Source organism: Camelina sativa, chromosome 14 (genome assembly GCF_030686135.1).
Source record: "Camelina sativa cultivar CO46 ecotype springtype chromosome 14, ASM3068613v1".
In the NCBI taxonomy this organism is placed as follows: Eukaryota; Viridiplantae; Streptophyta; class Magnoliopsida; order Brassicales; family Brassicaceae; genus Camelina; species Camelina sativa.
The window spans coordinates 18,203,610-18,229,811 of NC_141893.1; the positions used below are offsets into that span (position 1 = coordinate 18,203,610).

Below are 26,202 nucleotides of genomic sequence, written 5' to 3' on the forward strand. Positions count from 1 at the left end.
AATATATACTTAATCCGTGATATGGGATAAGAAAATGTAAATGGGATTGTTAAAAACAAGTTTAAAATGTTTAGATTTTAGAATTTATAGATTACAATGTCCGAAAATAAAATCAATCCCAATTTCAATTACAACACAATGTAAAAGAACTATGGCATCCAAAACAATTTCAATTCTTAAAACCCCCTATAAAGTTATAAACTACTTGAAAAGTGAAACTAGTGTCAAATTCACATTCACTCCATCCTGAAAATATCAGAGAACTCCCTCAGCTTTCTAAAAAAATAATTTTCTAGATTCTTTCTTGTTTTTTTTTTTTTTTTCAAAGTAGAGTTTCTTAACTTTTTAATGTATTTTTAATAATTAAAAACAAAAACTGTGAATTGCAAATTGTAAATTGTAAATGATAAATCATCACAAAGCTTTGTCACTAACAGATTGCATTCTGATGCCAAGTTAAATATATCTTTCGCCTTTGGTTGGACAATTTTGATGAAGCAGGATTTTCATTGAGGAGCAGTAGCATCCGCAAGAGTTTCAAAGATCGGCGATATGACAATATGTAGAGACATTTTTAAGGTATATATGCCAATACCAGTATTGGTTGTGTACAATTTTTTTAAAAATTATATATGAAAGTTTCTTACCCACATTATTTTTCTTTCTGCCTCAGCTTAATTAGTTTGCATGTTCCGTCTGCGTGTCAAGCTTTGCAATTTGATTTTTAATGGTTACCAAGTACCAACCTTAATTTCTTGAGAGCTGCCCAAACTTGAAGTCCCTTTTCTTGGTGATGATCGGCTAAACTCTTTAGTATCCCAAGAGGTACTACCAAAAATGTGAACTTGTAGTCCTTTGATTGGTAAAGACTAGAGAGAACATGGTGAGGTTTTGTGATTTTGGATAAAAGACAAAGTGACTCTCAATGGAAAACGTAAAGGAATCTGATATACACTTTAAACAATACTCAATGATGCTTCCTAATGTAGAGCTTCAACGCCTTTCAAGTCTCTTTATGCTATACAACCTTAATTTCTTCTACTCATAGACTCTGTCTTTATATAGAATCTGCCAATCTATGAAATCTGATTCATATGTGTAAAGAAGTAAGAAGACGAGAGCAAGCATCACGACTTTCTTCGTTCAAAAGAGGCCTAAACAGCTCAATAACTATAGCCTTATTAGGGCTTATCATATCCTGTGTCGTTTCAAAGAGAGACTTCCAAATGTGAAAAATGTTAGACTCTATAGCTTCTCTCGCAAATCCATTCGCCTCTGATACATCCTTGATGGACCTAAAATTTTCCTCTAGCTTTGTAAGCTCTTGGTTGTAGTGTTTTAAACCAGACGGTTTCACGAAGGCACCAGCTTCAAGAACCGAAACAATGCGAGTCAAAACTCTGATTCCAATAGAAAAATAGTAGGAAGACGTTTTGAACTGTTCCCATTGAATTGATTTGCCACCATCTTGATGGACTCCATTCTTTGGTTTGATGTATGTTTCAAAAACATATTGTATAACATGAAACACTCTTCCTAGAACGGGTCCGTCAAATTTTCTTTTTTCCAGCATACTTGAATAGCCAAAAACAGAAGACTAACATAGAACGTATGTCATCAGATAATAAAAACATTGCTTCAGCCACAAAGAGAGAGAGCTCAACTCCGAGTCGTACAGCCTCCTCTTTCTGCTTCTCCTTAGTCCTGCACAAATTGACCTTTTCACTTTTTGTAAGATCAAACCAAAAGGGAATAATAAAAGATCACTGAGTCTGACCTTAAAGTGTATGGGGAATATCTAGACTGTGGTAATCTCTTGTTATGACGGAGAACACGAACATGGTCAGTCATCGACATTGAAGCCATTTGTTTCGAGATGATCAAGATGTCAGATGAACTCATGATCGAGGAAAGCTCCAGATGTAAATTTTGTTGGCTTTTCAGTAAATAAGGCAACAATTTAGATGAAAAAAAAAATCAAAACGCAAACTATCTAAATTTCTCAACGCAGTTAGTTCAATGAATCGGGCGACAGAGAAAAGAACCCTGGATCATCACTCTAGCCTTAAATCGAATCCAAATTTCCAAAAAATAATATTATACAAAAAGAAGGAACCACGCGCTTACCTCATCGGTGTAGTGTGTAGGTAGGAGGACTAGGAGCTAATAATTTTTTAAAAATCCTTTCCAATTCTAAAGTTAATATACAATAAAGCTTATCGATTGTTTTTCCCATTTTTTTACGATTAAAAGATGTAGCACAGGAAGCGATAGTTTTCACTCACCGGAAAAAAGGAAGCGATAGTATTGGGATATAGGGAATCAGAGATCAACCCAGATCGACGGTGGAGATGACAAACCTAAGAATATATGTAAATTATGAAGATTGAGAAAAATCTAGAAGATATAATTTAAAAATATTTGCAATTATCTAAATATATTATTTACATTTACATTATCTTAGTTTAGGAAATCTCTTGTGTATATAAGAGAATATAAGTTGTAACATTATGATCATGAGAGTCTAATATTAATTTTTCCTTTAACACATTGTGTGTCTTTACTCTCATCAATTCTTTCATGGTATCAGAGCAATCGATCCTGTAGATCTCTATTCCTATGGGTTAGAATTTTCTTTGCTTCCGCTTCTATGATGTTCTATCTATTTTCCATCGTTTCTTCTTGGAAAAAAATAGATTTCTGTTATGAATTATAACTAGAATACACTTATATGTGTTTGTAATACTTTGTAAAGAGAACAAGAAATGAGAGAGAGAGAGAAGCAGCCACAAGAGAGAGATTGGGAACACTTTCTTCTTTGATCAAAGACAACTTCTATATCTTACTCTTCTTACAACAACTCTTTATTTATAGTAAGAAACAAAAGACATGAGTCACACACTTATACACTTGGTAATGACAAGTGTTGAGTTAGTGTAATACTACATGAACAATTGTCATGACATGTGTCTTGTGATTGATTAATCACAATTATATTTCATAATATTTCCCCTTGATTATCCATCACCATTGACGAGTTACGTACTACCTCATTAAAAACCTTGTCACGGAAAAACCCATTGGGATAAAAACCATGACAAGGGAAAAAGAGTATAGTAATGTAATCTCCCCTTCGAAAAGATATGTATAATCTTTCTTCATAAATCTCGTAGATGACGCATTCCGATACTGTGAATATGCTTTCCGAATGTGGTAGTCGGAAGCGCCTTTGTAAATAGATATGTTGCATTGTCACTTGAGCGGATATGTTGAATATCAACTTCCTTCTTTCGCTCGAGTTCTTGAGTGTAGGAGAAAAATCTTGGAGGTATATGCTTTATTTTGTCGCTTTTGATGTAACCTTATTTGATTTGGGCGACACAAGCAACATTGTCTTCAAATAATGTTATTGGCTCTTTGATGATGACTATTCCACTCGATTCTTGTATATGGTTAGTCATTGATCTGAGCCATACATATTCCCTCGATGCTTCATGAAAAACAATTACTTCTGCATGATTTGAGGAAGTGGCGACCAAAGTCTGTTTCTGTGAGCGTCATGAGATTGCAGTTCCTCCAATTGTGAAAACATATCCAGTTTGGGATCGGGATTTATGTGGATCTGATAAATATCCTGCATCTGCAAAACCAACAAGACCAACCGAAGAGTTTCTAGGATAGAATAATCCCAAGTCAATCGTACCTTGAAGATAACGGAGAATATGTTTTATCCCATTCCAATGCCTGCGGGTATGGGATGAGTTGTATCTTGCAAGTAGATTCGTAGCGAATGCAATATCTGGTCTAGTGCAATTTGCAAGATACATGAGTCCACCGATAGCACTCATATAAGGTACTTCGGGACCAAGTATTTTCTCGTTATTTTCACAAGGTCTGAATGGATCACTATCGACATTCAGAGATCTATTGACCATTTGAGTACTCAAAGGAGTCGCTTTGTCCATATTAAAGCGCTTTAAATTCTTTTTCGTATAATTTGATTGATGCACAAATATTCCATCTTGGAAATGTTCTATTTGGAGCCTAGTCTTTCCAAGATCTTTCATTTCGAACTCTTCTTTCATATGAGTTCTTGCATCATCAATCTCCTTTTGAGTTCCAATTATATTAAGATCATCAACATATACATCAATGATCACAAATCCCGATGGAGATTTCTTTATAAAGACGCATGGGAATATTTCATTTTTAACATACCCTTTCTTTAATAGATATTCGCTTAAGCGATTATACCACATGCGCCCGGATTGTTTTAACCCGTAAAGTGATCGCTGTAATTTGATCGCACAAATTTCATTAGACTTAAGTCTAATGCCTCAGGAATCTTAAATCCTTTTGAGATTTTCATGTATATATCATTATCCAATGATCCATATAAATATGTTGTCAATATATCCATAGGTTACATTTCTAAATTCTTAGAAGCTGCTAGACTCATTAAGTACCTGGATGTAATTGCATCCATGACTGGAGAATATGTTTCTTCATAATCAACCCCAAGTCTTTGAGAAAAACCTTGTGCAACAAGTCGGGCGTTATATCGTGTTATTTCATCTTTCTCATTTCTCTTTCGCACAAATACCCACTTGCAATCAACAGGTTTTACATCTTTAGATGCAGTGACAAGAGGTCCAAAGACATTTCTTTTATTGAGGGAGAGCAACTCAAGTTGCATAGCCTTTTTCCATTTCTCCCAATCAGGCCTTTGTTGGCATTCTGATACGGACCTTGGATCTGGATCATCTTTTTCATGATCGATCTCTTTAGATATAGAAAAAGAGAATATTCCATTATCATCATCGATTTCATCTCTATACCATAATGTACCATTTTGGCATAGTTAATAGAAATCTCATATTTTTCTGTATCATCCTGAGGATTTTTCTCTTTATTTGGTTCTTCTTGAACTTCTTGAACCTTTTCATCTCCCATTTTCTTTTTCTTTCGGGGATTTTTATCTTTAGAGCCCATTGGCCTCCCTCTTTTCAATTGAACCTTAGGTTCATTAGATTTGCTTCCATCGAGTTCCTCTCTAGGAATTTCAACTCTTGATGGTGCATTTGCAGCGGGGATATATGACTTTGTCACCCTTTTTGTATCTATGAACGCATCTGGTAATTGATTTGCTAAACTTTGTAAATGTACAATTTTCTGAACTTCCATTTCACGCTGATTTGTGGGGGGATCAAGATATATCAAAGATGGTGTATACCATGTAATATCTTTTGGTACTTGTTTAATTTCTCCCCCTAACGCTGGAAATTCATCTTCATTAAAATGGCAATCGGCAAAACGTGCCGTAAACATATCACCAGTTTGGGGTTCAAGATATCGAATTATACTCGGTGATGCATAACCGACATATATACCCAATCTTCTTTGTGGCCCCATATGATCAAGGAGGCAGAGCCTACCATAATGATCAAGAATGTAGATCTAAATGATCAAGGAGGCAGAGCCTACCATTATGACCAAGAATGTATATATAGTCTTTTACTCTATATATAATACACATAGTAATATGCATGTAAAATAATTAAATTCAAACAACTATAACAAAACTTAATTCTTACCTCAAACTTGTAACGGATCGAGAGTCGTTCGTGCTGATAACGTGTTATGAATTATAACTAGAATACACTTATATGTGTTTGTAATATTTTGTAAAGAGAACAAGAAATGAGAGAGAGAGAGAAGCAGCCACTAGAGAGAGAGATTGGGAACACTTTCTTTGATCAAAGACAACTTATATATCTTACTCGTCTTACAACAACTCCTTATTTATAGTGACAAACAAAAGACATGAGTCACACACTTATACACTTGGTAATGACAAGTGTTGAGTTAGTGTAATACTACATGTCACAATTATATTTCATAATAATTTCTAATTTCTTTGACTTATTGTTGCTTGCTTCTTATGCAAGTTTCACTCTTTTTGATTTTATTCCTCCTTTTTTTGTTATGAAACCGAGCATACTGGATTGGTTGTTTCTTTGGATTTAAAGAAAAAAAAAAAAAAAAAAAAAAAACGTGAGTCGTTTCTTATCTCTTATCTCTATGAACACGTACGATGGTGATCGGCCAGTTGGCCAAGTGAAAAAAAAAATAATGAAGACGTATGTGATGGTGGTGTTAATAGTGTTTCATGAGATTTGAACATGAACCGGTTTGGTTCATCCATGGTGTTGAAGATTGATGGTGACAATATTTTACCAAGTTTATCCTAATTGTGGGTTTATTGCTTAATCGAGCACAACCTAAAGAATTGACTCTACGGCTGAGTATAAATGCCACGAAGATGACTCTACGGCCGAGTATAAACGCCGTTGATGACCCTACGACCAGGTATAAACGCCGTTGATGACTCTACGACCGAGTATAAACGCCGTTGATGACCCTACGGTCGGGTATAAACGTCGATGACTTAACGGCTGGGTTTTGTAGCCGCTTTGACCCTACGACCGGGTATAAACGTCGATGATGACCCGACAGCCGGGTATAAAGCCGTTATTTTGAAGATTTGTCCAACCTCACCTGTGTTACCACGTATGAGTTTTCCGGGGGTATTGGGATATGGGGAACCAGAGATCGACCGAGATCGACGGTAGAGATGACAAACCCAAGAATATGTAAATTATGAAGATTGAGAAGAATCTAGAAGATATAGTTTAGGAATATTTGCAATTATCTAAATATATTATTTAAATTTATATTATCTTAGTTTAGGAAATCTCTTGTGTATATAAGAGAATATAAGTTGTAACATTATGATCATGAGAGTCTAATATTAATTCTTCCTTTAACACATTGTGTGTCTTTACTCTCATCAATTCTTTCAGATAGGAAAGTGTTATATTTGTATTAATTTTCTAATTTTAGAGTATCTTTGTTGCAAAATTTGCAATATAAATTTTCTGTATTTTAATATATGTAATTAATAAACTTGTTATACAATTAGAGAAAAATGTAGAAAATACTCCATTGTATTTCTGACCACATAACCGCGTTGGAAATTTTGGATGAACGATCGATGAGCAAGATCAAGTTATGTATGAAAGCAGGGAACTGAGAGAAGTGAAGACAAGAAGGAACATCTTTCTAAAGATATTTACTCTCAGACTGTATTTAATACAAAATTCTTTTAACAACTTACGAAGCCATTGTATCTCATGCAGAGTGACAAACATTGCGCGATACTCAGCTTCAGTGGAAGAATGAAAAATAGTTTTTTGTTTCTTAGTTTTCCAAGCGATTGGAGAGTCACCAAGAAGCACAACGAACATACTACGGGAACTGTAACGCCCCGACCACCACCTCTTTGTGGGCCCCATATCCAATCCCAGTCCATGGGCCCACCTTCTTTAATGGACCTCACGTCCTTTCACTAGACCCGTGAGGCAATCCATATCTGACGCCCGGTTTGCTATGTCCGGGAGATTTTAAAAACTTGTTATCGTCCCTACAAATCACCACATGATTTTTCCCTGTGTTTTGTCCTCACCCACACAGTTCCGACAATCACTTCCCGGAAGGTCACCCATCCTAAGACTACTCCACCTAAAGCACGCTTAACTGTGGAGTTATATCAGGACCCTTGACCGAAATGATAAGTGCACTTTGGTGACATAGGTGGTCAAATCAACTCTTTTAAACATCTCCGCAAGTCTCTGAAACCGGGATGTCACAATTCACCCCCACTAAAAGATCGCAACGTCCTCGTTGCACACCAAGACCTTCACCCCCTACGGTGTGAGCCCACACGACTCCACACTCGTTTGGTTTCGGCTCTGATACCACTTGTAACACCCCAACCGCCACCTCTTAGTGGGACCATGCCCAATCCCAGTCCATGGTCCCACCTTCTTTAATGGGCCTCATGTCCTCTCATTAGGCCCGTGAGCCCATCCATATCTGAAGGACGGTTTACCACGTCCGGAAGGTTTTAAAGACTTGTTACCGTCCCTACAAATCACCACATGATATTTCCATGTGTTTTGTCCTCACTCACACAGTTCCGACATTCACTTCCCGGAAGGTCACCCATCCTAAGACTACTCCAGCACAAGCACGCTTAACTGTGGAGTTCTCTCAGGATCCTTGACCAAAAAGATAAGTGCACTTTGGTTACATAGGTGGCCAAATCAACTCTTTTAAACCTCTTTACAAGTCTCTGAAACAGGGATGTCACATGAACGACAAGTGATAGGACAGGAAGACCAATCCGAGTCGCAATACATTGTGCGAGACAAATCAGTGTCAGCTTTAGGTACGTGTTCAAAACATGTAAAACAGCATCCCAATGAGCTTCGCGTGGTTGTTGCATAAATTGGGACAACACATGGATGGAATAACTTAATCCGAACAAGTATGAAGAAGATACAAGAGATGATGTGAGCACCGGATCGGACATCCGACCAGGAACACTCGCACAAGACCCGGACACCATTGGAACACTCGGATCACCCGCAGGACAACTCCGGACCAGCATGCCTAGGATAACTCCCGGTGCAACCACTCGCTCGAAGAGCTCGGCCAGAACATCCAAGCATAAGATTAACCACTTCGTCCAAGCTTTCGTCCAAGAAGACCAAGAGAGCGACTCGGACAAGGCAACCATCGGCGAGACCGTCCGTACAGCCTTCGTCCTTAACCAAGGATGAGGGCGCCAAGACGTCAGGATCATGACTCGTACTCTTTTCCCTTACTTCGGGTTTTTCCCATGAGGTTTACCGGAGAAGGTTTTAACGAGGCGACGAGTCCTGACGCACAACGCCGCGTTTTGAAGTCAGTGACGCGGTTCCCGCGTTCAGCCTAAGGACGTGGCCTATTTTGTCTTTTTCTTTAAGCTTTGCGTTTTGAACCTTTTCTAGATCCTTCCCTTGTGAACGTTGGAATAGTGTGACGTGTTCACCGTCTGTGGAGACGCGTCAAGGGCTACGTGTGCGGTCCATTATGAGTCCGCGTGCCCTAGTTCCCTTTAAACCCTTACGCTATTTAAAGCGTCCAACGCCACGAGCTTAGGTTCTTCAGACTTGAATAAAATATAACTTTTCCCAAAGAGAGATTCTTTGTGTTCTTGTCTCCCCTCTCTTTCTCGCATCTTAGTCCGGGACTGGGCTTGAAAGAAACCCTAGAAAGACCGATCCGGGATCGATCTCTCTAGACGGCGTACGACGCTTTCCACCGCTCGTGTACACCGCCGTTCGAACCATATCGTCTCTATCGCACCGCGGTCAAAACCGATCGTTAGTTGTGTTTCCCTTTCGCCCCCATCTCTTCCCAGTCAACCGAGGTCGAGTTTCTTACTCGGTTCGCTAGCCATCGTTCGTCTCCGTCCGTCCGTCCGTAGCGTCCGTCCGTCCGTGCGACTCGGCAGACGACCGCGTCCGGCGTTCACATCAGCTGGTATCAGAGCTCTAAAAGCTCCTGACTCAAAGGTTGTGTCTTTCTAACCCAGAAACTCCTTCCTTTTGTTTAAAATTTCGATCTTTAGCCTTTGTCTTAGTCTAGATCGCTTATTCTTGTTTCCGCTTGCTGAGTTAGTCTTTAGTTTTTTTTTTTTTTTTTTTTTTTTTTTGGTGTTTGTGTTGTGTTATTAGACGTGTGCTTAGGTTGTTTCGTGTTCTTCCTGTTCTTCTTTTTGTTCGTCGTTGTTCTTGTCTAGGACTCCTTAGATCCATAAAGTAGCGCGTTTGCTTTTGGGTTTGTGTTGTGGTCCCAAAAGTTTTGCTTTTTGTGCGTGAGTTTGCTTTTAGGCGCGTGTAGGTTTCTTTTGGTTTAGTCATAGGTTGTCGTTAGCTCTGCTGTCTTCAATCATTGACTGTCCCAAATAAATATCTCATCCGTCAGTTTTAGACGCATTATACTCACGAATATTCGTTTTGGTTTGGACGAGGTACGTGACTCATTCGGCCAGCGCATCGCGTACGGACGAAGTCCACGTCACCGTTCGAGAATCAGCTCCCGACCGTGATATCTACCGTTCTTGACCCGAAGTCTGTCCGAGATATCAACCGTCCGAGTTTTTTTTCAATCCCTCGGCTCCAAGTACCGTATCTCCTTCAATCCGTACGACCACCATCCGTACCACGGACGCTATGGCTGCACAACAACAACCGGAGATTCCATTACCCCCGCCGGAGATCGGTGCCACCTTAACGGCCCTTCGTAACGGCATAGAACGTCTGGCCGAACGATTAGCCCGACTTGAACTTGCCAATCCTCCGAGAGAAGATCCGCCGCCCGTGCGACGACGTAGGCAAGAACCAGAACCGAGTGACCAGTCCGACGACGAGTATGAACCGCGTCCAAGACAACGATACCGACGCGATGATCGGTACGAACCAGGGCACAAGTTGTCACCTCCGACCTTTGCCGGCAAGTCCGACCCCGAAGCATACCTCGATTGGGAAAGCCGGATGGACCACATCTACTCGTGCTACAACTATCCGGAGTTACGCAAAGTTTCTTACGCCGTGGCCCAACTCACCGACCACGCACTCACATGGTGGGATCGTCTGGTCGCTGATGAGCGTCGCAATCATGACCGACCGATCACCACTTGGGAAGTCATGAAAACCGTCATGAGACGTCGTTATGTTCCACCACTTTACCATCGCGAGCTCCAAAAGAGATTTAGGAGACTCACGCAAGGTTCGCGATCCGTGGAGGAATATTACGAGGAGTTCGAGCACCTAAGCAACCGACTCCAAGTAGAAGACTCCGAGGAGTCTCTCATGGCTCAGTTCCTTGATGGATTACAGGACCGGATTGCGCGTAAGGTCGAACGCCAACCATACCAGGGGTTCGAAGAGCTGCTGCACTTAGCAGTGCAAATCGAAGCCCAAGTCAAGAAGAAGATCGCCACCACGAGCCGGACCAGAGCCCAAGGTGTTCCCAACTGGTCGCCAAGCGCATCACCTTCCAACCGGCCACAAGAGAAGTCCCAAACGGCCGTCGTCGACTCGCGATTCAAGTCAAGAGAAACCACCAAGGATAGCCGACAAGATCCTCGCAAGACAACCAGCAACGCGCGCAGTCGGGACATCGTCTGTTTCAAATGCCAAGGCCGAGGCCATTATGCCCGCGACTGTCCGAATGCCCGCACCATGATCATTACCGAGTCCGGAGAACTCGAGTCCGAAGGAGAAAGGTCCGAGGCAAATGACCAAGACAATGCGGACTTGGAGGAAGCCATAGCTGAGCCCGAAGTTGGAGAGCTGTTGATGATCCGAAGAATCCTCAATGCCAGCCAAGAGCCGGACGACTCCAACCAACGAGACAACATCTTCCACACGCGATGCACGGTAAGCGGGAAGGTGTGTGGCTTGATCATTGATGGAGGCTCCTGCACGAATGTAGCGAGCTCCTACATGGTCAAGAAACTTTCCTTGCCCACCACATGCCATCCCAAGCCCTATAAGCTTAAGTGGTTAGACGATAAGACCGTGATACGCGTAAAGGACCAAGTCCTCGTCCCATTTAGTGTCGGACCGTACAAGGACCAAGTCCTATGTGATGTAGTACCGATGCAAGCTAGTCACCTCTTACTGGGGAGACCATGGCAGTTTGATAAGGGAACGTCACATTGCGGACGCACCAACCAGTATACGTTTGTACACGATAACAAACGTATCAGTTTAAAGCCTTTAACACCGACGCAAGTCCGCGAAATGCAATCCAAGTTGTCTAAGGATTCGGACTCTAAAATGAACTTCCTGATCCAGTCAAGTGACGTTAGAAAGTCCCTTAAGGACTCCAACCAAGTGTTATTGATGGTTTTTAGAGATTTGTTGGTTGAAGGAACAGGAGACTTGGGGGATACACTCCCGGACGAAATCAAGAACGTGCTTAAGCGATACTCGGACGTGTTCCCAGATGACTTGCCCGAAGGTCTACCACCTCTTCGAGGAATCGAGCATCAGATCGACTTGATTCCTGGAGCCCAGCTACCAAACCGTCCCGCATACCGAGTAAACCCGGAGGAAGCTAAGGAACTGGAGCGGCAAGTATCCGAGCTCATGTCGCAAGGATATGTCCGAGAGAGTCTTAGCCCCTGTGCCGTCCCTGTCCTACTTGTTCCGAAGAAAGACGGATCTTGGCGCATGTGCGTCGATTGCCGGGCTGTAAACAACATCACGATCAAGTACCGGCATCCGATTCCGCGTCTTGACGACATGTTAGACGAGCTCAGCGGATCAACCATCTTCTCTAAGATCGACCTCAAAAGTGGATACCATCAAGTGAGGATGAAAGAAGGAGATGAATGGAAGACCGCATTCAAAACCAAGCAAGGTTTGTACGAATGGTTGGTTATGCCATTCGGTCTATCTAATGCACCTTCGACCTTTATGCGTCTAATGAACCATGTGCTTAGAGCTTTTATCAACAAGTTCGTTGTGGTCTATTTCGATGATATCCTCATTTATAGCTCTTGCCTATCTGACCATGTCGAGCATTTGGAACTTGTTTTAAGCACTCTCCGCGAAGAGCAATTGTACGCTAACTTGAAAAAGTGCGTCTTTGCTGCTAATGAACTTGTCTTCTTAGGTTTTGTTGTTAGTGAACAGGGGCTTAAGGTGGACGGCGAGAAGGTCCGAGCCATAGAAGAATGGCCAACACCTACCAGCGTTTCCCAAGTCCGATCGTTCCACGGGCTGGCCAGTTTCTACCGACGGTTCGTGAGAGACTTTAGCACGGTCGCCGCACCCCTTACCGCGGTGATCAAGAAGAATCAGGAGTTCAAGTGGGGAGCCGAACAAGAACGATCCTTCCTGGAACTCAAGAAGCGACTCACTCAAGCTCCTCTCCTTGTCTTACCCGACTTCAACAAGACCTTCGAGGTGGAATGCGACGCATCGGGCGTCGGCATTGGAGCCGTTCTCACGCAAGGCGGCAAACCGGTGGCCTATTTCAGCGAAAAGCTCAGCGGGGCCACTCTTAATTATCCCACTTATGACAAAGAGCTGTACGCGTTGGTCCGAGCCATGGAGACTTGGCGGCACTACTTGTTAGCTCGGGAGTGCGTAATCCACACGGACCACGAGACTTTGAAGCATTTGCGCGGCCAAACGAATCTCAAGAAGAGGCATGCGAAATGGCTGGAGTTCATCGAATCCTTTCCATACGTCATCAAGTATAAGAAAGGAAAGGAGAACGTTGTCGCCGATGCCCTATCCCGAAGACACGCCTTAATCACCACCATGGACGCCAAAGTTTTGGGGTTCGAGAGCATCAAGGATGCGTACGCGGAAGACGCTGAGTTTGGGGAATGTTTCAAAAATTTCGGTAAAGGCAACTATGCGGAGTTCTATGTATATGAGGGCTACTTATTCAGAGGTCGGCGCCTTTGCATCCCAGCCGGCTCTATACGCGACCTATTAATCCGAGAAGCGCATAGTGGAGGTCTGACCGGACATTTTGGCGTGGCTAAAACTTTAACCATGCTTCAAGAACACTTCTTCTGGCCAAGGATGCGGAGCATGGTCGAGAAGCATTGCGGCCAGTGTGTGGTGTGTCGAGCCTCAAAGTCAACCACTCATCCCCACGGACTCTACACACCGCTACCAGTCTCGACAGGTCCTTGGGTCGACTTGTCCATGGACTTTGTCCTCGGACTACCGCCTATACATCGGAATGACACTATTTTTGTGGTGGTCGATCGTTTTTCCAAGATGGCGCACTTCATCCCATGCCAGAAGAGCAACGACGCAGTGCGCTTAGCCAATCTATTCTTTAGCCATGTAATCCGTCTTCATGGCCTCCCGCGGACGATCATCTCGGACCGGGAACCGAGATTCCTTGGTCACTTCTGGCGTACCTTGTGGAAAAAGCTGGGCACGAAGTTACTCTATTCCACTGCCGCGCATCCTCAGACCGACGGACAGACCGAAGTCGTCAACCGGACACTTGGCGCATTACTCCGAACGGCTATCGCAAGCAACAAAGGAACCTGGTTAGAATGCATTCCTCTCATCGAGTTTGCCTACAACCAAGCGGTTCACTCGGCCACCAAGAAATCACCATTCGAAGTCGCCTACGGATTTAAGCCTTTAACACCGATGGACTTGCTACCATTGCCACCGGACGAGACCGATTGTCAAGATGGAGCCACTAAGGCCGAAATGGTTAAACGTTTGCACGAAGAGGTCCGAGCCAACATCGAGAGGAAAAACGAGCAATACGCACGCCTTGCCAACAAGGGCCGAAAGCCAATGCTCTTTCAACCTGGCGATTGGGTCTGGCTGCACCTACGGCCGGAGCGTTTCACGCAAAAACGGAAAGACAAACTAAGCCCCCGAGGCGACGGACCATTCCGGATCGTCGAGAAGATCAACGACAATGCCTACCGCCTCGAGCTGCCCGGTAAGTACAATACGTCCACATCGTTTAACGTTGCTGATCTTGTTCCGTTTGATGCAGGTGATGACGAAGATGTTTTGGGGACAAAACCTTCGCAAGGGGGAGGGAATGATGTGAGCACCGGATCGGACATCCGACCAGGAACACTCGCACAAGACCCGGACACCATTGGAACACTCGGATCACCCGCAGGACAACTCCGGACCAGCATGCCTAGGATAACTCCCGGTGCAACCACTCGCTCGAAGAGCTCGGCCAGAACATCCAAGCATAAGATTAACCACTTCGTCCAAGCTTTCGTCCAAGAAGACCAAGAGAGCGACTCGGACAAGGCAACCATCGGCGAGACCGTCCGTACAGCCTTCGTCCTTAACCAAGGATGAGGGCGCCAAGACGTCAGGATCATGACTCGTACTCTTTTCCCTTACTTCGGGTTTTTCCCATGAGGTTTACCGGAGAAGGTTTTAACGAGGCGACGAGTCCTGACGCACAACGCCGCGTTTTGAAGTCAGTGACGCGGTTCCCGCGTTCAGCCTAAGGACGTGGCCTATTTTGTCTTTTTCTTTAAGCTTTGCGTTTTGAACCTTTTCTAGATCCTTCCCTTGTGAACGTTGGAATAGTGTGACGTGTTCACCGTCTGTGGAGACGCGTCAAGGGCTACGTGTGCGGTCCATTATGAGTCCGCGTGCCCTAGTTCCCTTTAAACCCTTACGCTATTTAAAGCGTCCAACGCCACGAGCTTAGGTTCTTCAGACTTGAATAAAATATAACTTTTCCCAAAGAGAGATTCTTTGTGTTCTTGTCTCCCCTCTCTTTCTCGCATCTTAGTCCGGGACTGGGCTTGAAAGAAACCCTAGAAAGACCGATCCGGGATCGATCTCTCTAGACGGCGTACGACGCTTTCCACCGCTCGTGTACACCGCCGTTCGAACCATATCGTCTCTATCGCACCGCGGTCAAAACCGATCGTTAGTTGTGTTTCCCTTTCGCCCCCATCTCTTCCCAGTCAACCGAGGTCGAGTTTCTTACTCGGTTCGCTAGCCATCGTTCGTCTCCGTCCGTCCGTCCGTAGCGTCCGTCCGTCCGTGCGACTCGGCAGACGACCGCGTCCGGCGTTCACATCAAGAGACGTCCAACCAAACGACAATACAAAATAGGATCAGTCAATAACGGACCATCATCATCCACGAGATGGTGATTCTGCTCAAGTGGAGTAACAGATGGACGAGAACCAAGGTTGCCAGTATCGACAATAATATATAAGGCATACTTGCGCTGGGACAAAAATATTCCCTCTGACCCTCGAGAAACCTCAATACCGAAGAAATATTTCAATTTCCCCAAATTTTTCATAGAGAAATATTACTCTAAGTAGTCTTTGAACTTTTGCATCATATAGCTACATTCCAACAAATAAGAAGATGATCAACATAGTTCACACTACAAGAAATCGAGGTATTGATAGCATTATAATATAGCGTTTAATGGTCTTTTGCTATGGTTGACATACTTTTTATAGTGTTTGTCGAAAAAGAGACGCTGTGTTTGATTGATGCGAAAAACCTAATTCATTCTCCCTCTCACTTTCGTTTACTCTCCCTCCATTGTTTCACTTATCAAGCTTTTTAATTTCTCACTGTTTCTGTCCATCTACGGATACTCATCTAAACTCTTAATCCAGATTCATAACTATATGTGTCATCTTCCTCTTCTCCACCAAAAATAATGAACCCCCAGATCTGTTTTAGATCTCGTCACCGCTCAATCTCTATCGCCGGAGTAACCGAATAAGATGTGACCACAGAGTTCTTTCGTTGATTCTCTGAAGTTTGCAAGGGATCTACTTCGTCGGCGTTGCCACCATCCCGTCTCCTAGAACTGTCGTCGTTTCCTCATCTTAGCGTTTGAGTCTGTTGAGATTTTGTTTTAGGGTTCACCAATTTGTGTTTTTTATTCATAACTCTTATGATTTTGTTAATTCTTCATGCATTGGATTATATTAATTGAGTCGCAACGATGCTAATCTTTGAAGGAATTGATGTTCTCATAGATGAAAGTGAGTGATAATTGGGAACGAAGAATAAGATCTTTTTGTCGAAGCATTGGATCTGTAACGGCGACTGCTGAAGGAAGAAACGATATGGTGAGGAATGAGACAACATATCGTGAAGTCAGATTCAAGGTTAGGGTTTAATCTTTATACTAGTTTGGGTGTCGTTATCAAGCGGAAGTCTTGTGCTTGCTTTTGATTCTCTAAGAAGCTTTTCCGTTTGTTTCAGGCTTTAGCTTAATATTTTTGTTTCAATTTAGCTTAAATGGAAAGCTCGATTCTTTGAACTTTTGCTACAGTTTAGTTTTAAAATTGATTCAGATCTTAAAATTTACTCCAAATTATCTTAATTCAAGCTCTAATCTATTAGATCTTCTCTTTTATTTTCGTTTTGTCCTCTCTCCTTTTTTCTGCAGATCTTGACTGTTTCATATATTAAAAAATCAAGGTATGAGATGGGTTGAAGATGCGGACAACGAGACTGGGTGGGTGTTGAAGATAGGAGAAGAAAATAGAAGCGATGATGACTTAGTGGTTTCTTTTGCAATTTTAAGTTTTAATTTCTTTTTGTTCTACATTGAGTAATAATATTTAGATAACATTGTCTTTGTAAATTTTTATAAATAATATTATTGACTATTTTTTGCTTTATAAACTTGATTACAAATATCTAAAATTTAAAATTTAAATTTTAAATTCAGATTCAGATCTCATATCTGAATAATTGAATATACAATTGCAGATAAAAATTGCTATTATATAGTTTTTAATTATAGACAAATAAACACTATTATATGATAGCATAACATAAAACCGTTATTTTAAGTGTCTGATCTATGATGACGGGCGCAAATATAGCGTTAGTCAAAACGCTATGGTTTCGTTAGATAGCGTTATTCAGATGCTATTAATACCCAATATTCTTGTAGTGTCAACACGCGAATGTCGATATTTACACGAGTGTAAGAAAAAAGTGAATAATCATCGTACGCTTGTTTAAAACCAAATCAAAGTAATGCATCAGAGAACATCTTAAACCAACACTGAGGGGCTTGTTTCAGCCCATACAACGATTTTCTACAGACTTTACCGGGATGATAATGACGGAAACCTTGTGGTTGCTTCATATAGACCTCTTTCTCAAGATCACCATGGAGGAAAGTATTATTAACATCAATTTGAAAAACCTCCCACTTATGAGAAGCGACAAGCCGAAGGAGAGTACGCACAATGGTCATTTTAACAATCGGGGCAAAAGTTCATTATAGTCTTCCCCTGCTATTTGTTTATTTTCGTAGACAACCAGTCGAGCGTTGTAACGCTCTAGAGAACCATCAGCACGGTATTAGTTTTATACACCCATTGAGAATATCAGAATCAATAGCAACCTTACCAGGCGGAAGATCACAAACATCCCATGTTTTCTTGAATTCAAGAGCATCCACCTCTGTAGACATAGCATCGTTCCACGCCTTATTGCAAACCACCTCTTTGAAACTTTTGGGTTTAGAAATGGCAGTGATGGTAGCTAAAAACGCACGGTGACCTGCTGAAAACAGAGTATTGGAGATGTAATCAGTTAAGGGATACTAAGATGTACCTTGGACCGAAGACGATGACTGAGAAACAGAGGAAGAGAGAGCATGATGGGTAGGAAGATCAGACGTAGTGTTATACAACACATAATCTTTGAGCCGTACATTTTGTCGAACTGTTCTTTTGCCTTGGCGAGGTGATGTGACGTCTGCAAGAATTGGAGAAGAAGAAAAAATAGACGGTGGTTTATTTATCGAACTCGGCATTGCAGGTACAGAAGCAGGAATGGTAGGAAGCGACGTGGAGTCCGTCGTAGAGAAAGCAGGAGGACCTGCAGAAGCCCCCTGCTCATTGATGACTGAGTGCTTGGCTCCTGTGGCAAAATAGAGGATATGTGAGTACCATCAGGCACAATCGAAGAAGAAAACTTGATATTCCCCCTGTTAGAGACAACCATAGGCATACACAAGTCATAATCAAGCAGTACATGAACAACAACAGACAATGAAGGAGACACTTCAGTAAGTTATTCGGAAAATGGAAAGACGTCTTCGTGAAACACAACATCACAAGAGATCAGAAACTTGTTATTTTCCATATCAAATACTTTCCACCCTTTTTGGCCAAATGGATAGCTAACAGACACACAAAAACGGCTACGGGTTCCAAACTTGTCCTTGTCACGAAACAAACTGTATACATAGAAAGACGACCCAAAACCCCGCAACTGATCATAATCAGGCTTAGTTCCATGAAGAACCTCGTACGGAGAACGGTTGTTATGCAGAGACGTTAGAGTACAATTAATTAAATACGTAGCAGTTAAGACAGCTTCTCCCCAAAACTTGATAGGAAGACTGGCTTGGAATAACAATGCACGAGCAACATTAAGTATGTGGCGATGCTTCCGCTCCACATGTCCATTTTGTTGTGGTGTCCCAACACCCGCAGTTTGATGAATAATCCCATGTTGCCGAAAGTAGGATGAAAGACACAAAAATTATGTTCCATTATCACTACGAACCATTTTAACTGTCTTGCCAAACTGTTTTTCGGTGTAAGAAAGAATGTTTGTGAGGACAGTACGTACTTTAGATTTTCCAAGTAGCAGATACATCCATACTGATCTTGAGAAATCATCAACAATTGTCAAAAAAAAAATTGCACCGCAAGAAAAAGGCACTTGATACGGTCCCCACACATCACAATTGATTAAAGAAAAATAATCAGAAGCTTTATTGATACTATCAGGATAAACTTCTCTAGTTTTCGTAGATCAAAAGCACACGCCACAAGAGGAAGAGCTATTAGAAGAACTGGAAACAGAAACCATAGGTAAAACCAAAAGAAGTGAATAACTTGGATGGCCCAACCGTTGATGCCACAAAGCTTGATCAGAAGAGACACTAACTGTATGAATCTTTGCGGTTGCAACGTCCACAAGATAGTAAACCCCATCACGCTCTTCACCTTTTCCAATCAAAGTCCTTGAAAAACAGACTTGTAAAACACAAATTGTATCAGTAAAGGTGGCCATGCACTTAGTTTGCTTCACAATTTTAGAGACAGAGATCAAAGTGCAGTTCAATGTTGGGACGTAAAGAACACTAGTCAATGAAATTTTCTGTGAAAGAGGAAACACTCCCTTACTCAAAGCCATTGCTTTGCTACCATCCACAAAACCCACCGATCAAGGTGAAACAGGAACAACTTTAGTCAAGAGGGAAAGTGATATGATCGTGGCCAGCAAGGAGACAGAAGCCGCAGAGAAACCGGAGATCGTGGGAAGGATCACTCGTTCAAGAGCTAAGGAGATGGCCAAGGAAGCTCATGCACTCATAGCTGACGAGTCATTCAATCCACCGAGGATCTAAGTCTTCAACAAATCCACCCTGAAGACTTCACCCGGTAATGATAACTAGATAACTTAGGTGTGAAGTTTGTACTCTTTTTCCCATAGCTGAGTTTTGTCCCAATGGGTTTTCTCGATATGGTTTTTAATGAGGGAAATGGATCACTACGTCGAGTTATCTAGAAGTCATTACCAATAGGGAATAATGACTTCTGTACTAATACAAGTGACTTCTGTACTACTACAGATCACCTAGACGCTTCGTTGTTTTCTTATTTCCTTTACACGCCTTGTTGTTTTATTTTGAACTTCCTGCTGTTTGGAGTGTCGAGCCTTAGGGTTGATTATAAAACCCAAAAGCGACGCCTCCTTGTTTGGTAGCGAAGAAGTTTTATGTAACAAGTATTGTTGAATCTTTGTTCTCTCAATCCGAACTCGTGAATGCGTTCATGATTTCGAGTTTCTAAACACTTTGTGATTAAGAAACTCTTCACTTTATTTTTGAATCCATATAACCATCTAACACTTTTCACCATCGAATCCTTGCTTTTCTCTCTTGAACATCACCTGCCGTCACTCGCAATCCACTTGTGCATAATCACCATCAATTCACGTCGCCACTTACCTGTCATCAGCCTCCATCAGAGTTTCATCCTAGGGAGTTCGTATTATGTGGTATCAGAGCCAACTCTGTGCCAAAGGCTGAGCGATTCTAAACCCTAATCTCGTTTTGTGTTGTTTTGATTTTGTTCATTTGTTTAATTCTTTGTTGTGTTAGTCTCTGATGTTTTAGCTTTCGTTGTGAGTCTTGTTTAGTTTTAGGATTTGTTTTTTGTTGTTCGTTTGTGTCTAGATTACGAGTCTTAGAGTTTATTTTGTTCTTTCACTCAAGGAACGTTTTACTTCGAGTTTTCTTCTTTATTTTGCAGGTACAATGGAGCTTTCTCCAGAAGCTATGGAAGCTTTGAACCAAGCCATGGCTAAGCAAATAACATAAGCAAACAAGACAATGTCTACTCAGTTCCAGTAACAGATGGAGCAGCTCAGTAACAAGTTTGAGAAGCAGATCAAAGATATAGCTCAAGCAACTAGCGCTTCAGATCAGAGTTCTTCAGAACCGCCTAGTCCTAATGAGGCTCTCCGCTTAGCTAAAGGAAAGGCACACGTGGGAGCTTCTTCCAAACATACACGGATCAGAACAGATAAGTCACCCACTGGGGGAAGAGAGACTTGTTTCATTCAGAGAAGGAACACTCAAAGCACAAAAAGAGAGCATCGACGAACTGGTAGAGATCCTACACGCCCACGACGAGCTGAACAAGTAGCTGGGCAACGAATATACTTTGATACAGATAGAGAGTATTCAGAAGAAGAGGAAGCCTCAGATCATAGCCAAGAGACAATGAGGAGAAACAGAAACAGAGGTCACGGCAGGGATTATGATCCTTTGAGGCAGCAGCTGAATCATCTCAAGATTCAGTATCCTTCGTTCCATGGTACCAATGATCCCGAGACTTATCTAGACTGGGAAAGGAAGATGGAGTCGAACTTTCAAGTTCAAGGTACCTATGAGTTGAACAAGGTGAAGATAGCCATATCTGAATTCAATGGCTATGCTTTGTTGTGGTGGGAGCAGTTGGGACTCACTAGACATCGACAGAGAGAGCCTGCTATCACTACATGGGAACAGTTAGTCACGTAGATGAGAAAGAAGTTTGTGCCTACACACTACCAGAGAGAGATTCTTAACAAGCTGAGGCGTCTCACTCAAGGCACTAAGTCTGTAAGAGACTACTATCAGGAGCTGGAAACGCTTATGATCAGGGCTGATCTGAGAGAAAGTGAAGACATGGTTATGTCTAGGTTTCTTGGAGGTTTGAACAGAGAGATTCAAGACAAGATAGAGCTGCAGAACTATGAAGATGTGCAAGAAATGGTACATAAGGCAGGGCTAATTGAATCACAGATCAAGAGAAAGGGAGTGAGGTCAACGTTTACGCCTAACATTCCCAAGCCAAGAGAGTTCAGTAAACCCGCCTTCACCAAGGACAGCAAACCCGCGACAGCCACAATCAAAGAGGAAGTTAAGATCGATTTCAAGCCCAAGAGTAGCACCTCTACAAGTCATATCAGGTGTTTCAAATGCCAAGGGATGGGGCATTATTCCAGAGACTGTTCAGAGAGTGAACCAGAGTCTGATTTAGGTGAAGAAGGTGAACCAGCAGTCATGGGAGAGATGTTAGTAGCACCCAGAGCTTTAAGTGTTCAGACTCATCCAGATGATCGAGGGCAGCGTGAGAATCTCTTCCACACCCGGTGTATGGTTCAAGACAAGGTCTGCACCTTGATCGTTGATGGTGGTAGTTGTAATAATGCTGCTAGTGAAGAGATGGTACAAAAGCTTAATCTCAAGACCACTTCACATCCAAGACCTTATCAGCTACAGTGGTTGAATAACAAAGGAGCTTTAACAGTTTCGCAGCAAGTGGTAGTGAAACTCACAATTGGGAAGTATGAAGATGAGCTGCTTTGTGATGTGATTCCGATGAAGTCCAGTCATATTCTTTTGGGAAGACCATGGCAGTTTGACAGAAGAGTGTTTCATGATGGCTACACCAACATGCAGTCATTTGAGTTAAAAGGACGCAAGGTCACTCTTCTACCACTTACACCCAGCGAGATCTACAAGGATCAGCTTCATATGAACCGCAAGCATACAGAGAAAGTGTCTCACAGCCTGTACATCAATCACAGCGAGTTTAATAAGCTATTTGACCCAGAGATGACCACATTCATGTTTGTCTACAAAGAGACACTTGCTAGTACCAAGCTAGCAGAAGAGCTTCCACACGAGATGATAGAGATTATAGAGGAGTACAAGGATGTATTTCCAGAAGAGATACCTCCAGGCTTGCCTCCAATACGTGGGATAGAGCATCAGATCGATATGGTACCAGGTTCAGCTCTACCGAACAGACCAGCTTACAGAACCAATCCTATAGAGACTAAAGAGCTGCAGAAACAAGTAGAAGAGTTGATGAACAAGGGACACATCAGAGAGAGTCTCAGTCCATGTGCAGTACCAGTCCTGCTCGTACCAAAGAAAGATGGTTCATGGAGGATGTGTGTTGACTACAGAGCTATTAACAATATCACAGTGAAGTACAGACATGCGATCCCGAGATTAGATGACATGCTGGACGAGCTATGTGGGTCAACAGTCTTCTCAAAGATCGATTTGAAGAGTGGGTATCATCAGATCAGAATGAAGGAAGGAGATGAATGGAAAACAGCTTTCAAGACCAAGCAAGGGCTCTACGAATGGCTAGTCATGCCGTTTGGTCTCACCAATGCTCCTAGCACCTTCATGCGTTTAATGAATCATGCTCTCAGACCTTTCATTGGCGTCTTCGTGGTTGTGTACTTCGACGACATCCTCATCTACAGCAAAGGTCTAGAAGAACACTTAGAACACATCCGCCAAGTTCTAAATGTTCTTCGTTCTCAATCCCTCTTTGCTAATTTTTCTAAATGTTCGTTCTGTACTACTGAGGTTGTCTTTCTAGGCGTTGTTGTCAGTGCAGAAGGAGTTAGAGTGGATGATGAGAAGGTCAAGGCTATTAAGGAGTGGCCAACACCCAAAAACGTGGCAGAAGTCAGGAGCTTTCATGGACTAGCAGGATTCTACAGGCGATTTGTCGAAGACTTCAGTACTATTGCATCGCCACTTACAGAAGTTATCAAGAAGGATGTAGGATTCAGATGGGAGGAAGCACAAGAGAAGGCGTTTTCAGCCTTAAAAGAGAAGCTTATCACTGCCCCTATTCTCTTACTTCCTGATTTTATGAAAACTTTTGAGATTGAATGTGATGCCTCCGGAGTGGGTATAGGTGTTGTTTTGATGCAGGATAGGAAGCCAGTAGCTTACTTCAGTGAGAAGCTAGGAGGATCGACGCTAAACTATCCTACATATGACAAGGAGCTGTACGCCTTGGTTCGGGCTCTTCAAACGTGGCAGCATTACCTGTGGCCAAAGGAGTTCGTTATTCATAATGATCATGAGTCCTTGAAGCAACTCAAAGGACAACAGAAGCTCAACAAGAGACATGCCAGATGGATGGAGTTCATAGTGACTTTTCCCTAGACGGTTAAATACAAGAAAGGTAAGGATAATGTAGTCACAGATGCATTATCCAGGAGGTACACTCTCGTTTCTACCTTGTCCTCTAAGCTTGAAGGTTTTGATAAAATAGTAGAACTTTATGAGACTGACATCGATTTTGCTGAGAGCTATGGCAAATGCCATAAGTTTGCTTTTGAAAACTACTATAGGCAGGATGGATATCTATTTTATAAGGATCGATTGTGCATACCAAGAGGATCCATAAGGGAACTGTTGATTAGAGAAGCTCACGGAGGTGGACTAGCTTGACATTTCGGAGTGTCAAAGACTCTACTTGGACTGCAAGAACACTTCTATTGGCCTCAAATGAAGAAAGACGTTGAGAAAGTCTAATCTAGGTGCCATATCTGCAAAATGGCCAAGGGTAAAGTACAGCCCAACGGCTTGTACACTCCTCTCCCTATCCCTTCTCAACCTTGGACTCATATTTCTATGGATTTTTTTTTTGGCTTACCTCGAACCAGAAATGGTAGAGATTCGATTTTCGTTGTGGTTGACAGGTTTAGCAAAATGGCTCACTTCATTGCCAGTCACAAGACGGATGATGTTGTTATTGTAGCTAACTTGTTTTTCAGGGAAGTAGTACGTTTGCATGGAATACCTCAAGTAATCGTTTCAGACCGAGATACTAAGTTTCTAGGACACTTCTGGAGAACGCTATGGGCTAAACTCGGAACCAAGCTATCATTCTCAACCACATGTCATCCGCAAACAGATGGGCAAACCGAAGTGGTGAACAGGACGCTATCTACACTCCTCAGGACCTTAGTGAAAAGCAATCTCAAGTCATGGGAAGAATGTTTACCACACGTAGAGTTCGCATATAATCACGCTAAGCATTCTGCTACTCTATTCTCTCCTTCTGAAATTGTTTATGGTTTTAATCCACAATCACCTCTAGACTTGATTCCTTTACCTTTAAGTGTGAAGTGTAGCTTTGATGGCAAAGAAAAGGCTGAACAGGTCAGGAGGATACATGCTAAAGCTAAGGAGAACATAGAGAAAAGAACCAAGCAGTACGAGAAACATGCGAACAAGGGCAGAAAGGAGATCGTTTTCGAAGAAGGAGACTTGGTGTGGATTCATCTACGCAAGGATAGGTTCCCAGAAGAGAGGAAAAGCAAGCTTCTACCACGAGCTGATGGTCCATTTGAAGTCATCAAGAAGATCAACGAAAACGCCTACCAGATTGATCTTCAAGGTAAGTATAATATATCTTCAACATTCAATGTTTCTGACTTGCTTCCTTATTATGCAGATCCCGATTTGAGGACAAATCCTTTTGAAGAGGGGGAGGATGATATGATCGTGGCCAGCAAGGAGACAGAAGCTGTAGAGAAACCGGAGATCGTGGAAAGGATCACTCGTTCAAGAGCTAAGGAGATGGCCAAGGAAGCTCATGCACTCATAGCTGACGGGTCATTCAATCCACCGAGGATCCAAGTCTTCAACATATCCACCCTGAAGACTTCACCCGGTAATGATAACTAGATAACTTAGGTGTGAAGTTTGTACTCTTTTTCCCATAGCTGAGTTTTGTCCCAATGGGTTTTCTCGGTATGGTTTTTAATGAGGCAAATGGATCACTACGTCGAGTTATCTAGAAGTCATTACCAATGGGGAATAATGACTTCTGTACTAATACAAGTGACTTCTGTACTACTACAGATCACCTAGACGCTTCGTTGTTTTCTTATTTCCTTTACACGCCTTGTTGTTTTATTTTGAACTTCCTGTTGTTTGAAGTGTCGAGCCTTAGGGTTGGTTATAAAACCCAAAACTGACGCCTCCTTGTTTGGTAGCGAAGAAGTTTTATGTAACAAGTATTGTTGAATCTTTCTTCTCTCAATCCGAACTCGTGAATGCGTTCATGATTCCGAGTTTCTAAACACTTTGTGATTAAGAAACTCTTCACTTTATTTTCGAATCCATATAACCATCTAACACTTTTCACCATCGAATCCTTGCTTTTCCCTCTTGAACATCACCTGCCGTCACTCGCAATCCACTTGTGCATCATCACCATCAATTCACGTCGCCACTTACCTGTCATCAGCCTCCATCAGAGTTTCATCCTAGGGAGTTCATATTAGAAAGACTCCATGTATCAAGGATAACATCGCCAAATTGTGTCTTACCAGATAACTTGTGAGAACTATTAGTAGTTGTTTTCTCTTGAAGTAGTTGAGAAAGGGC

At 42.3% G+C, this 26,202-nt stretch overlaps 1 long non-coding RNA gene and 1 pseudogene across 5 annotated transcripts; one reads left to right on the plus strand and one right to left on the minus strand.

Moving 5' to 3' along the window:
• Window positions 1–930: 930 nt before the first annotated feature.
• On the minus strand, window positions 931–2,255 carry LOC104742040 (uncharacterized; annotated as a pseudogene). The gene is made up of 3 exons (XR_015580132.1): window positions 2,128–2,255; window positions 1,778–1,936; window positions 931–1,704 (listed from the first exon to the last, which is right to left on the minus strand). The product of XR_015580132.1 is annotated as an uncharacterized LOC104742040 (transcript).
• A 13,352-nt stretch (window positions 2,256–15,607) lies between these two features.
• On the plus strand, window positions 15,608–17,090 carry LOC104742041 (uncharacterized). 4 transcript variants are annotated; one of them, XR_015580683.1, is made up of 3 exons: window positions 15,608–15,840; window positions 16,436–16,567; window positions 16,852–17,090. It is a non-coding gene; the product is annotated as an uncharacterized LOC104742041 (long non-coding RNA). The 4 variants fall into 4 exon arrangements; XR_015580684.1 differs by having other exon boundaries at window positions 15,674–15,840; window positions 16,418–16,567; XR_015580682.1 differs by lacking the exon at window positions 15,608–15,840 and adding an exon at window positions 15,910–16,293.
• The last annotated feature ends 9,112 nt before the right edge of the window (window positions 17,091–26,202 follow it).